The sequence below is a fragment of the Vicugna pacos genome, chromosome 36 (genome assembly GCF_048564905.1).
Source record: "Vicugna pacos chromosome 36, VicPac4, whole genome shotgun sequence".
In the NCBI taxonomy this organism is placed as follows: Eukaryota; Metazoa; Chordata; class Mammalia; order Artiodactyla; family Camelidae; genus Vicugna; species Vicugna pacos.
In genome coordinates, this window is record NC_133022.1 from 8,280,569 (window position 1) to 8,292,600 (window position 12,032).

General features: G+C 55.3%; 1 long non-coding RNA gene across 1 annotated transcript; it reads left to right on the plus strand.

The window, feature by feature from the left end:
• The first annotated feature begins 5,456 nt into the window (after window positions 1-5,456).
• On the plus strand, window positions 5,457-8,960 carry LOC140691716 (uncharacterized). Its single transcript, XR_012067406.1, has 4 exons — window positions 5,457-5,531; window positions 6,730-6,804; window positions 7,088-7,256; window positions 8,804-8,960. It is a non-coding gene; the product is annotated as an uncharacterized lncRNA (long non-coding RNA).
• Window positions 8,961-12,032: the final 3,072 nt, after the last annotated feature.

The following is a 12,032-nucleotide window of genomic DNA, read 5'->3' on the forward strand; positions in this document are numbered from 1 at the left end:
AGCGTGGGGCACTGTGCTGCTGGGTGGGCACCCGGCGGGGTGTGGGGAGGGTGCCCGGTGCCGACAGCTGATGCGTTGGGTTTCGGCTTTTGTCGGTGGTCGCTCCGTTTCTGTCGCCTGACACGGCTCTCCCTTCTGCCCTGCAGGTTACCTTGCAGCGTCCCGGCGTTTGCAGGGACCGGCCCGTGTTGCCACCAGCACCTGGGCCCCCCTTGGGCCCTGTGCAGCCTCGCTCACCAGTACCGGATGCTCCACTTGGTAAGATGAAAGCGTCCATTCCTCTGTTTGTTCCTTGCGTCACTGCAGGAGAAGGGCAGATCGCTCTCCAGGTCCCTCCCAGGGCATGGGCCACCCTGACTGGGCTGTCGGCCGTGCTCCCCTGGTCCCTTAGCGGACGCAATTGATGGACCGCGTCTTCCCCTCGCCCATCCTGCCCTGGGGAGGAGGTGTCTCTTGTAGAGTGCTACGGAGTAAGAGGCCTGTGGCAGAAGGCAGGCGTGTCAGTTCTGCACACGGGGCTTCAACAGGGAGCACGTTCCGGGCTCCCCGAAGGAGAAGCCCACCCCTGCCATTGTCTGCAGCGTGTGGAGCCCTGACCTTCCACGGCCGTTGATCGGCTATGGAAGAGACACCTGAACCCGTGGCCTGTGGTGTCTCCCTCAGGGTCACGAGACCTGTCTCCCACTCGGTCTGATGCGGGGACGAGTGGGATACGGGGAAGGAAGGCTCGCCAGGTTTTGTGTGGCTTCAGCCAAGTCTTGGCAGGCGAGCCTAATCCTCCATCCCTTCTGTGGTTTTCAGCCCACGTAGGACCTGGCCCGGCCCCGGCATTGGCCGGCAGCTCCCGCCCGCCTGCGGCGGCCCCGGAGGCCCAGGTAAGTGGGGTGGCCGTGCTCCGTTGGACGTCGTCCTGGGAAAGGTGAGCTTCCTGTTTTCCCGGAAGCCATTCCCGCCCTCATCTCCAGACTGTGTGTCCTGTGACGGGTCTGGCATGTCGTTCGCTTTCCAATTCAGTCTCCCCAGGGGCCAGTGGGCTGCTTGTCCCTGGAGCCCGTCACCTTGGCTGGTGCCTGCAGAAGCCATGAGGGAGTGCTCAGAAGCCGAGGACCGCAGACTTTGGCTGTGGGTTTGTCGAGATAGCGTGCGGAGGGTGAGCCCTCGCTCCACACTGGCTTCTCCTGGCTCTGCTGACTCCTTCCTGCCGACCTGCACCTGGGGTGGCTCCTGGGTCACTGAGGCAGAGTCCTGTGTCGTCACTCGTTTGACTTGTTTCCTTGCTGAGGCCAGGTGATTCTCCTGTTTAGCATGCCCATTGAAATGCTCGTAACTGAGAAAGGGGCAAAGCCCTCCCTCCAGCTTTGTCCTGTGTGCTTTGTGCAGCTTTGAGTCTACCTGTTTGGTGTGGGGTAAATGTCAGAACCCGTGACCGTCTGTTCTCGGGACGGAGATGTGCCTGGCCCGCTGCGTCCAGTTGTACTCTGGGTAGATGTTGCTTCTGTAGTAAGAAATAGAGGCTTGAAGGGAAAGAGCCCGCAGTGAAGAGGCCTACTTCCCTGCAGGGGAATTGCGACGCGCAGCAGCGTCCTCCCGTTCGTGCTCCCCACCCCTGCGCCGGGTCGGGCCTGCCCCGGAAGCTGCCAGAGCTGCTCCTGTGCGTCAGCATGACACGTCGCGGGATTTTGCGCACGGGCCAGTAGGGTCCTTTTGGTGTCAGTTGTGGGATCCAGACATCCCACTTGAGTTTGCCGAAGGACACAAGTAGTGCGCGCTTCGTAGCGCACTGAAAACCCAGACGTCCCTGAGGATAGCGGTGATTGTAGCGGAGCCTGACTACCTCCTGTGGGCAGCGTTGTCCCCTCAGGAGCACTTGGGCAGCTCCCCCGCAGGACTCCGGGGTGCCCAGCTCCCCAGTGCACGTTGCGCCCAGGGGAAGCCCCTGCAGGTCGGAGGAGATTACTTGGTTTGGGGGGAAGGAGAGGGCCAGGCAGGGTCCTGGAGGCAGAGCGGTGACCCAGGTGCGGCTCTGATTGCACGTGTGGAGGACGAGCTTTTCCCGTCCGTCCCTTCTGCGTGTTCCTGGTCCGCGCCGGGCCAGCTCCCGTGGAGCTGGGGTGGTGGCGAGGAGGGCTGTCCTGCCCAAAGGGGCTGCCTGTTGGGAAGGCGCTGCTTTTGTCAGAGTGCTGGAAGCTCTGTGTGCATCCTCGCAGGCAGGACCCTTGGCTTCGTCCACTTGGAGACAGCGGCGGCGTCGTGTGGCGCCATTGTTGTCCCCCCGTGTCCTGCTGCGCGGCCCGGGCTGCCGGCTGCAGGCCCCAGAGGGCTGGGTGGAGCGTGGGGCACTGTGCTGCTGGGTGGGCACCCGGCGGGGTGTGGGGAGGGTGCCCGGTGCCGACAGCTGATGCGTTGGGTTTCGGCTTTTGTCGGTGGTCGCTCCGTTTCTGTCGCCTGACACGGCTCTCCCTTCTGCCCTGCAGGTTACCTTGCAGCGTCCCGGCGTTTGCAGGGACCGGCCCGTGTTGCCACCAGCACCTGGGCCCCCCTTGGGCCCTGTGCAGCCTCGCTCACCAGTACCGGATGCTCCACTTGGTAAGATGAAAGCGTCCATTCCTCTGTTTGTTCCTTGCGTCACTGCAGGAGAAGGGCAGATCGCTCTCCAGGTCCCTCCCAGGGCATGGGCCACCCTGACTGGGCTGTCGGCCGTGCTCCCCTGGTCCCTTAGCGGACGCAATTGATGGACCGCGTCTTCCCCTCGCCCATCCTGCCCTGGGGAGGAGGTGTCTCTTGTAGAGTGCTACGGAGTAAGAGGCCTGTGGCAGAAGGCAGGCGTGTCAGTTCTGCACACGGGGCTTCAACAGGGAGCACGTTCCGGGCTCCCCGAAGGAGAAGCCCACCCCTGCCATTGTCTGCAGCGTGTGGAGCCCTGACCTTCCACGGCCGTTGATCGGCTATGGAAGAGACACCTGAACCCGTGGCCTGTGGTGTCTCCCTCAGGGTCACGAGACCTGTCTCCCACTCGGTCTGATGCGGGGACGAGTGGGATACGGGGAAGGAAGGCTCGCCAGGTTTTGTGTGGCTTCAGCCAAGTCTTGGCAGGCGAGCCTAATCCTCCATCCCTTCTGTGGTTTTCAGCCCACGTAGGACCTGGCCCGGCCCCGGCATTGGCCGGCAGCTCCCGCCCGCCTGCGGCGGCCCCGGAGGCCCAGGTAAGTGGGGTGGCCGTGCTCCGTTGGACGTCGTCCTGGGAAAGGTGAGCTTCCTGTTTTCCCGGAAGCCATTCCCGCCCTCATCTCCAGACTGTGTGTCCTGTGACGGGTCTGGCATGTCGTTCGCTTTCCAATTCAGTCTCCCCAGGGGCCAGTGGGCTGCTTGTCCCTGGAGCCCGTCACCTTGGCTGGTGCCTGCAGAAGCCATGAGGGAGTGCTCAGAAGCCGAGGACCGCAGACTTTGGCTGTGGGTTTGTCGAGATAGCGTGCGGAGGGTGAGCCCTCGCTCCACACTGGCTTCTCCTGGCTCTGCTGACTCCTTCCTGCCGACCTGCACCTGGGGTGGCTCCTGGGTCACTGAGGCAGAGTCCTGTGTCGTCACTCGTTTGACTTGTTTCCTTGCTGAGGCCAGGTGATTCTCCTGTTTAGCATGCCCATTGAAATGCTCGTAACTGAGAAAGGGGCAAAGCCCTCCCTCCAGCTTTGTCCTGTGTGCTTTGTGCAGCTTTGAGTCTACCTGTTTGGTGTGGGGTAAATGTCAGAACCCGTGACCGTCTGTTCTCGGGACGGAGATGTGCCTGGCCCGCTGCGTCCAGTTGTACTCTGGGTAGATGTTGCTTCTGTAGTAAGAAATAGAGGCTTGAAGGGAAAGAGCCCGCAGTGAAGAGGCCTACTTCCCTGCAGGGGAATTGCGACGCGCAGCAGCGTCCTCCCGTTCGTGCTCCCCACCCCTGCGCCGGGTCGGGCCTGCCCCGGAAGCTGCCAGAGCTGCTCCTGTGCGTCAGCATGACACGTCGCGGGATTTTGCGCACGGGCCAGTAGGGTCCTTTTGGTGTCAGTTGTGGGATCCAGACATCCCACTTGAGTTTGCCGAAGGACACAAGTAGTGCGCGCTTCGTAGCGCACTGAAAACCCAGACGTCCCTGAGGATAGCGGTGATTGTAGCGGAGCCTGACTACCTCCTGTGGGCAGCGTTGTCCCCTCAGGAGCACTTGGGCAGCTCCCCCGCAGGACTCCGGGGTGCCCAGCTCCCCAGTGCACGTTGCGCCCAGGGGAAGCCCCTGCAGGTCGGAGGAGATTACTTGGTTTGGGGGGAAGGAGAGGGCCAGGCAGGGTCCTGGAGGCAGAGCGGTGACCCAGGTGCGGCTCTGATTGCACGTGTGGAGGACGAGCTTTTCCCGTCCGTCCCTTCCGCGTGTTCCTGGTCCGCGCCGGGCCAGCTCCCGTGGAGCTGGGGTGGTGGCGAGGAGGGCTGTCCTGCCCAAAGGGGCTGCCTGTTGGGAAGGCGCTGCTTTTGTCAGAGTGCTGGAAGCTCTGTGTGCATCCTCGCAGGCAGGACCCTTGGCTTCGTCCACTTGGAGACAGCGGCGGCGTCGTGTGGCGCCATTGTTGTCCCCCCGTGTCCTGCTGCGCGGCCCGGGCTGCCGGCTGCAGGCCCCAGAGGGCTGGGTGGAGCGTGGGGCACTGTGCTGCTGGGTGGGCACCCGGCGGGGTGTGGGGAGGGTGCCCGGTGCCGACAGCTGATGCGTTGGGTTTCGGCTTTTGTCGGTGGTCGCTCCGTTTCTGTCGCCTGACACGGCTCTCCCTTCTGCCCTGCAGGTTACCTTGCAGCGTCCCGGCGTTTGCAGGGACCGGCCCGTGTTGCCACCAGCACCTGGGCCCCCCTTGGGCCCTGTGCAGCCTCGCTCACCAGTACCGGATGCTCCACTTGGTAAGATGAAAGCGTCCATTCCTCTGTTTGTTCCTTGCGTCACTGCAGGAGAAGGGCAGATCGCTCTCCAGGTCCCTCCCAGGGCATGGGCCACCCTGACTGGGCTGTCGGCCGTGCTCCCCTGGTCCCTTAGCGGACGCAATTGATGGACCGCGTCTTCCCCTCGCCCATCCTGCCCTGGGGAGGAGGTGTCTCTTGTAGAGTGCTACGGAGTAAGAGGCCTGTGGCAGAAGGCAGGCGTGTCAGTTCTGCACACGGGGCTTCAACAGGGAGCACGTTCCGGGCTCCCCGAAGGAGAAGCCCACCCCTGCCATTGTCTGCAGCGTGTGGAGCCCTGACCTTCCACGGCCGTTGATCGGCTATGGAAGAGACACCTGAACCCGTGGCCTGTGGTGTCTCCCTCAGGGTCACGAGACCTGTCTCCCACTCGGTCTGATGCGGGGACGAGTGGGATACGGGGAAGGAAGGCTCACCAGGTTTTGTGTGGCTTCAGCAAAGTCTTCGCAGGCGAGCCTAATCCTCCATCCCTTTTGTGGTTTTCAGCCCATGCAGGACCTGACGCGTCTCAACTTCGGCCTGGCCCCTTCCTGACACCTGATTCCGATGTGGAGGCTCAGGTAAAGTGAGTGTTCCTACCGTTCGATGTCTCTCTAGGGAATGTGTTGTTTTTGTTTCCCTTGCAGTTGTATTAGCCTCCTCTGTAGAGATGTGTTTTTAGACAAGTGTTTTGTGTCATTAGAAGTTCAACCTGTTGCTTACGTGCGCAGTGGTCTTCTCCCCTCAGCCCTATCACCTTCGATGGAGCCTTCAGGAAGCATCAGAATTCTTACATGCTGAGTATCGTAGACTTTGTCTGTTTGTCGAATGTGGGTCTTCAGTGTGAGCCCTTGCTCCACACTTATGTCTCCTCGCGTTTCTGTTGCTTCCCTAACACTTTCTTTTCTGATTGTTGCTGGTTAAGTTATCGAGATTCCTGTTGTCCTTCTTTGGTTTCCCGGCTCAGGCCAGGTGATTCTCTTGTTTTGCATGGCCGTTCAAGTCCTCATGACTGGGAAAGTGCAGAGGTCTTCCTCCTGCTTTGTTCCGTGGGCTTTGTGCAGCTTTGAGTCTTCCTGGGTGGGGTAAATGTCACAACCCACCTCTGTCTTTTCTCGGGAGGGAGATGTGCCTGGCCCGCTGTCTCCAGTTGTACTCTGGGTAGAAAAGCCTGACTCTCAGAGTTGTTGCTTTTGTAGTAGGATGTAGAGGCTTGAAGGGAAAGAGCCCACAGTGAAGAGGCCTACTTCCCTGCAGGGGAATTGCGACGCTCAGCAGCGTCCTCCCGTTGTGCTCCCCACCCTGCGCCGAGTTGGTCCTGCCCTGGGAGCTGTCAGAGCTGATCTTCTGATTCAGCATGAGATGCCGCGGGATTTTTCGCACGGGCTAGTAGGGTCCCTTTGGTGTCAGTTGTGGAATCAAGACTTTCCACTTCAATTTCCCAAAGGACACATGTAGTGTGTGCTTCGTAGCACAGTTAAAACCCAGACATCCCTGGGGATAGCGGTGATTGTAGCGGAGCCTGACTACCTCCTAAGAACAGCCTTTTCTCCTCAGGATCACTTGAGCAGCTCCCCCGTAGGACTCCAGTCTGCCAAGCTCCCCAGGGCTCTTTGCACCCAGGGGCAGCCCCTGCAGGGTGGCGGAGGGCCCTACATGAGGAGGGGGCAGAAAGGGCCTGGCAGGGTGCTGCAGACAGAGCAGTAACCCAGGTGTGACTCTGCACGTGTGGAGAATGTGTTTTAACATTCTTTGTTTCTCTGTGTTCTTGTTCTGCAGAACATTACGTGTCGTTGGAGCTTTGGAAGATTCCTTAAAATTTTGTTCTCCATGGAGAAGTTTCGTTTTCATAAGGTGAATATTAGTCAATTTGCTGGAACCTCTATGAGTTTTTTATCGGTTAGGACCCTTGGCTGCATGAACTTACAGAATTTGTTGGTGACGTGCAGCCTCCGTGTCATATCCCTGTGTCCTTCTGTCGACCCAGGCTGGGTGGAGCATGTGGTAGTGCTCTGCTGTCTGGCCACCTGGTGGAGGTGAGGGTGACAGGTGCTGACAGGTGCTGCATTATGTTTCTGGTTTTGTCTGTGTTTATCCTTTTGTCTGTCATTCAGCAGATCTCTCTTCTGTTCCACAGGGCACTGTGGATGGCAAAGCGCCCCGTTCTTACTCAGGGCCAGCTCATGTTTCCCCCTGTATGAGTGGCCCAACGTCACCCTTCATGGGCTATTCACCACCTCCACCTGGACCACCCTCGTGGCCTCTGGGTCCTCAGGCATAGGCAGAGCCACCAGTTTCTCCACTTGGTAAGATGAGAGCATGTTGTCCTTTTCCATTGTTGAGTCTTTTCTGAAGGGGAGATGGCACTCCAGGGCCTTGCGTTGCCTGAGGAAACCTATCTTGGGACATTATAATGTTCATGTAGTTTCCTAGCACACACATTTGATGGGCTTTGTCATTTCCCCATCCTATCCTGGGAAGCAGGTGTCTCTTGTATAGTACAAGAGACTTTTGACAGAATATCAAATGAATTTTAAGTCCCTGTTTGGCAGATGTGCCTCCGGCTTGGACCATGTGATGTACTTTTTTTTTGATGAAGCACACCACTAACTTTTGGGGTCTCAGGGTGTTCCTTCGAGGGTTGAGGGAGAGAGACATTCAGCTTGTCATCACCATAACAGACGTGCCAATACAAAGCCCCAAAGTGCAAAAGAGGGACACGTGAGCCACACAGGAGTGAATAGGACGGTGTGAAGGGGAAGAAAGAAATTGAGGTGCCCAGCGAGGGTTTGTTGGAGCTGGAAGGTCACTCCCAGCTGGGAGGGCAGTCCAGGCAGGCTTTCTGAATGCAACGTGAGGTCCACTCAGAGCCACGTGTGTGTGCAGGGGACTCAGTGCAGCCATGCACATATCCCCGTCAGAACCCACTGCCTCCAGAAAGCCCTCAGTTCACAACATCATATACAAATGATTGTTCTCTTGGGTTTCTGAAAGTCCTAGATCTGGATGAAAGAAATCTCTGGATATCAGAGAAAGTGAAATTTACCTTGTTTTTTTCAGAATATTTTGTGTGGCTAAAGTTTTCTTCTGCCCCGGTGATTTGAAAAGTACAGGCAGGATTCAGATCAGCTGAGCAGGTGCCTTGCCCTTCAGCATGAGGCAGGTTCTTTAGGGGAAGTCAGGAGTGGTCAGGAGACCCCCTCCAAGACCCTGTCCCCACACCCCTGCTCCCTCCTGTCACCATGCCCACTGCCAGCTTAGCATCTCTATGTTTATGTGTGAAGATCCAATTTCTGATTCTTTGTTTGAATTCCTGCAGTTCAGCCCCCAACACCAAGACCCATTGGGGCCCCCACAGGGTCTCAGCTTTGTTGTCTGTGAGCCGGGGGTAACACTGGCTCCTGATGTCATTGTGAGGAGGATCAGGTGAAGCACACACATTGTTTTGCAATATGACTGGGACATATTTCTCACTCAGCATTCTCATAGTTTAAAAGAAAGTGTCTGCACACAGAATCATCAAAAGAGACCTCGGGAAGTACATTAAATTAAACTGAAGATCTAAGAGCTCAGGCCCAGAGCTTACTATTCTCTGCTTTAGAGATAAGGTGAAGGGTCACTTTCTTCTATTAAACCTCTGGTCCTACAAGTTAAAGAAGGAAATGTAATAATGAGAATGTGCACATTTTCAGATCTGTGTCCGAGATGTGAAAACAATTATTTCCATTATATATAGACATGGAGCTGCACCCACAGACTGCAGTGTCTGTCAGAGGCCATGCATACGTTAGAGAAGACAAAATCGGGAAAAAATAAGATCCTATTAAAATAAATATTTCTTTTTGCCTTACAGCCCAGTAAGTTTGAAAGCTGAAGGGGACCCCAAGCTGTGGCAACGATGTGTTTAGAGACGATGTCGGAGGTGCATTATGGCCTAAATGTCTCCCTGCTCCATCCTGCCACCTCTGCTATTGTCTCCTATTGTCACCCCTAATGAATCTGTCACAGTTCTCTGTGTCAGTGTCTGTTTCCTGGAGGACCAGTGGTCACACACTCTCGAGGGCACACAGTGATTCACAGGCATACAATTCACAAACCAGCAGGAAGTAGGATGACAGGGCGGATGCAAGGTCACCCCTGTGGGGCAGCAGTGACCATAGGGGCCCCGGGGCTGCTTCTGGGAGGCGGGCACAGCCTGTGTCTGATCCAGTGACGGCTGTGCAGCTTCAGTCTGCAAACACTCACTGGGCAGGTGGGCCTGTCAGTCACAGGGGCATCTGGTTGTGAGCCAGATGATCAGAATGAAGTGGCCGTGTCTCATGATGAGGAACAGATGAGGTGCAGAAGGAGCCACGGGCATCCAGCAAGAGGCCCCGCACTGACCAGGCCCGTGTCCCCACGCTGTGCGTCATCTGCCGGCCGCCCCGGCTCCAGGCACGCCCTGAGGGGGGCTGAGGGCGGCAGTGCTCTCAGTGAGCCCGTGAGCGCCCTTCATCCTCCCACAGCCTCCTGACTCTGAGGTGGGCTGGGCAGGGTCAGTGGGTGGGGCGCCACCACTGCCAGGGAGGTGGTGTTGGGTATAAAATGAGTCCACTCCACTCTGCACCAGCTGTCCCTGGAGCCCGCGGGGCCCTCCCTCCTTCCAGGTTGGGGAGGCGGCTAGCCCTGCTGCAGCTCTAGGGTCCAGGCTGGGCCACCAACAGGTCAAGGTGAGACTGCACTGCCTGGGAAGGGGGGGAACAGCGGTGCAGCAGTAAATGCCAGTGAGAGCAGCTCTGTAACCGGCTCCACCTCTGTGAGCAGGGCCAGGGCTCGAACTTGGCCATGAGGGTGGGAGGGCTGGGAGAGCTGGGGCCCTGTGACCCTGGACAGGGCTGAACCTGAGCTCAGGGCCGGAGGGCCTGGGGGAGAGACAGAAAGACACAGGCAGGGAGAGAGAGGGTGTGAGTGATAGAGAGGTGGGGGTTAAGTCCTAGAGAGGGACAGGAGGTGATGGAACACCAGGTAGGGGGAAGCGGACATGAGGAGGCATATCCACTTAATGTTAGGTGTGGTGTTGCTAAGGCCCACATCAAGTCTTTTCCTGTTTTATCAGGTTTTTTTTTTTGCAGCATAATAGGAAAATCCTGCTTCACACAGGTGCATGTAGCAAACGAAGCAGTACACAACCTGCACGCCTCGCAACGCTTGGCTGCTCCTGACTCAGGGTGCTCCAAAAATCATTTCCTGAAAGTTCAGTGAAATTTTGCTTCACCTGGGAATCAGATGTTAAATCAATCAGGCTCTCAAAGTTCCATGCCACTAATGAGGCTGGTTTAAGTTACTGTAGATGGATTTCTAACCCAAGCACTCTTATCCTTTGTTACAGGAAAATATTAACAAAACAGAACACAAACCCCTGGGGTGCTGCACAGCAGCCCTGCGAGTGTCTCCATCAACCATAGGACTAGTCACTGAGTGTAGGAAAACAGCTTTCTTTTGATGATAATTTATCAAATACTGTAAAATCTGTCACATTTCCCCCTTGCATTGACAGAGTAACCTCATATAATTTAGTAAAAATATCTGCAAGATATACAAGTCTTAGCAACCACTATGAATTTGTTAATCAGATCTTCAAAAAGCAGAATCCACAAAAACCAATAGTTCATGATGAAGCTCACAAAATCTTACAAGAACTTTACATCGGGAAAGACACCTCACCTCTGTATTTAGAGGTGCTGTATGCTGGGCACCCAATTCTTCACATAAAATTGTTAGTAGTCTGGACCGATGTGGCTGAGCTTTAATATAATTGATGATTTGGACTGCCTGATCAAGCACGTTTTCCAGAGATGCAGGTATTATTTTAACTGCAAGTGCATGTCTGTATAACAGGTGCTTTCGGGAGCCACATATTTTATCCAGGTGACAGCCCCAGCAATTTTCCCTTCCATCACCCTAGAAGCATCACTACAAACACCAGCACATTTTCCCCATTCAATTTCACATTTTTCCATAAAGCTGTGGACACAGTTGAGAATGTCCTCACCAACGGCATTCCCTGCAAAGATCCACGTAAGAGCAGGTCGTCCTCAGTGCACTCGATAAACCTGCAACGAACAAGCATGAGCAGCACAGCACGTCCTGAGACTTTGGCTGGTTCATGTAGCTGCAGTGAGAATGCGCTGCAGGTTTTCCGTCGACAAACAGGCCCTTCCTTCTTCAGTGGCAGCAGCTAGATCCTTAATTCAACAGCAGTGCTGTCTGACAGCTGCACCGCGTCTATTTGTTTTTACTATACTGTCCGTCACACACCCGCATCACGATGTCTTTTGCACAAGGCTTGGTGAGAAATTCTCTGATGCGTGAGCCTCTCCGCTCGGGGCTGCATGGTAGTTGACACTGCATGATGCTTCTCTAGTGCTTCCATGATCTGTATTGACAATTTTAGGTGCTGGGGGTTTATAGTTTTCAGATGAATCAAGATGTTGCTTGAAAAAGATTATGTTTTTGTCTTTATATGCAGCATGTTTGGTTTCCAAATGTCTTCGAAGCTTAGTAGGGGCCAAAGAGCTTTTTGATAAAATTTCCTTACATAACACACACTGAGCATGAGGTGTAACTCTATTTCCAATGTATGTAAATCCAAAAGACAAATAACTTTCATCATATTTTCTTCTTAGTGGTTTCTTACTAAATGTTATTTTGTTGGAATTGGACATAAAATTGGTCCTGGAAATCTCACTTCCTGAATTTTTTGAAATGGAAGGCTGCAGTGCTCATCTTTACTTTGTAATATTCCGACCTTTTGATCACTTGATTCAGACACAATTTGATAACAAAAAATATTCTACTTCTTGTTTAAGACTTCCTTGTTTCAGCAACACATCCATAGGCAATGTGTTTGTGGTACAAAACAAGGTTAATTTAGAATAAACATTGAGTATCACAAATGTGTTGAAATTATAAGACAGGACACAGAGGATGAGCCATCATCAAAGAGATGCTACCAAGCATCTCGTCAGTGTCTGTGTGAGTGCTGCCTGGGCACCAAGGCACAGGTGGAGCACCGCATGCTCATATATCGGGCGATCTCTCAC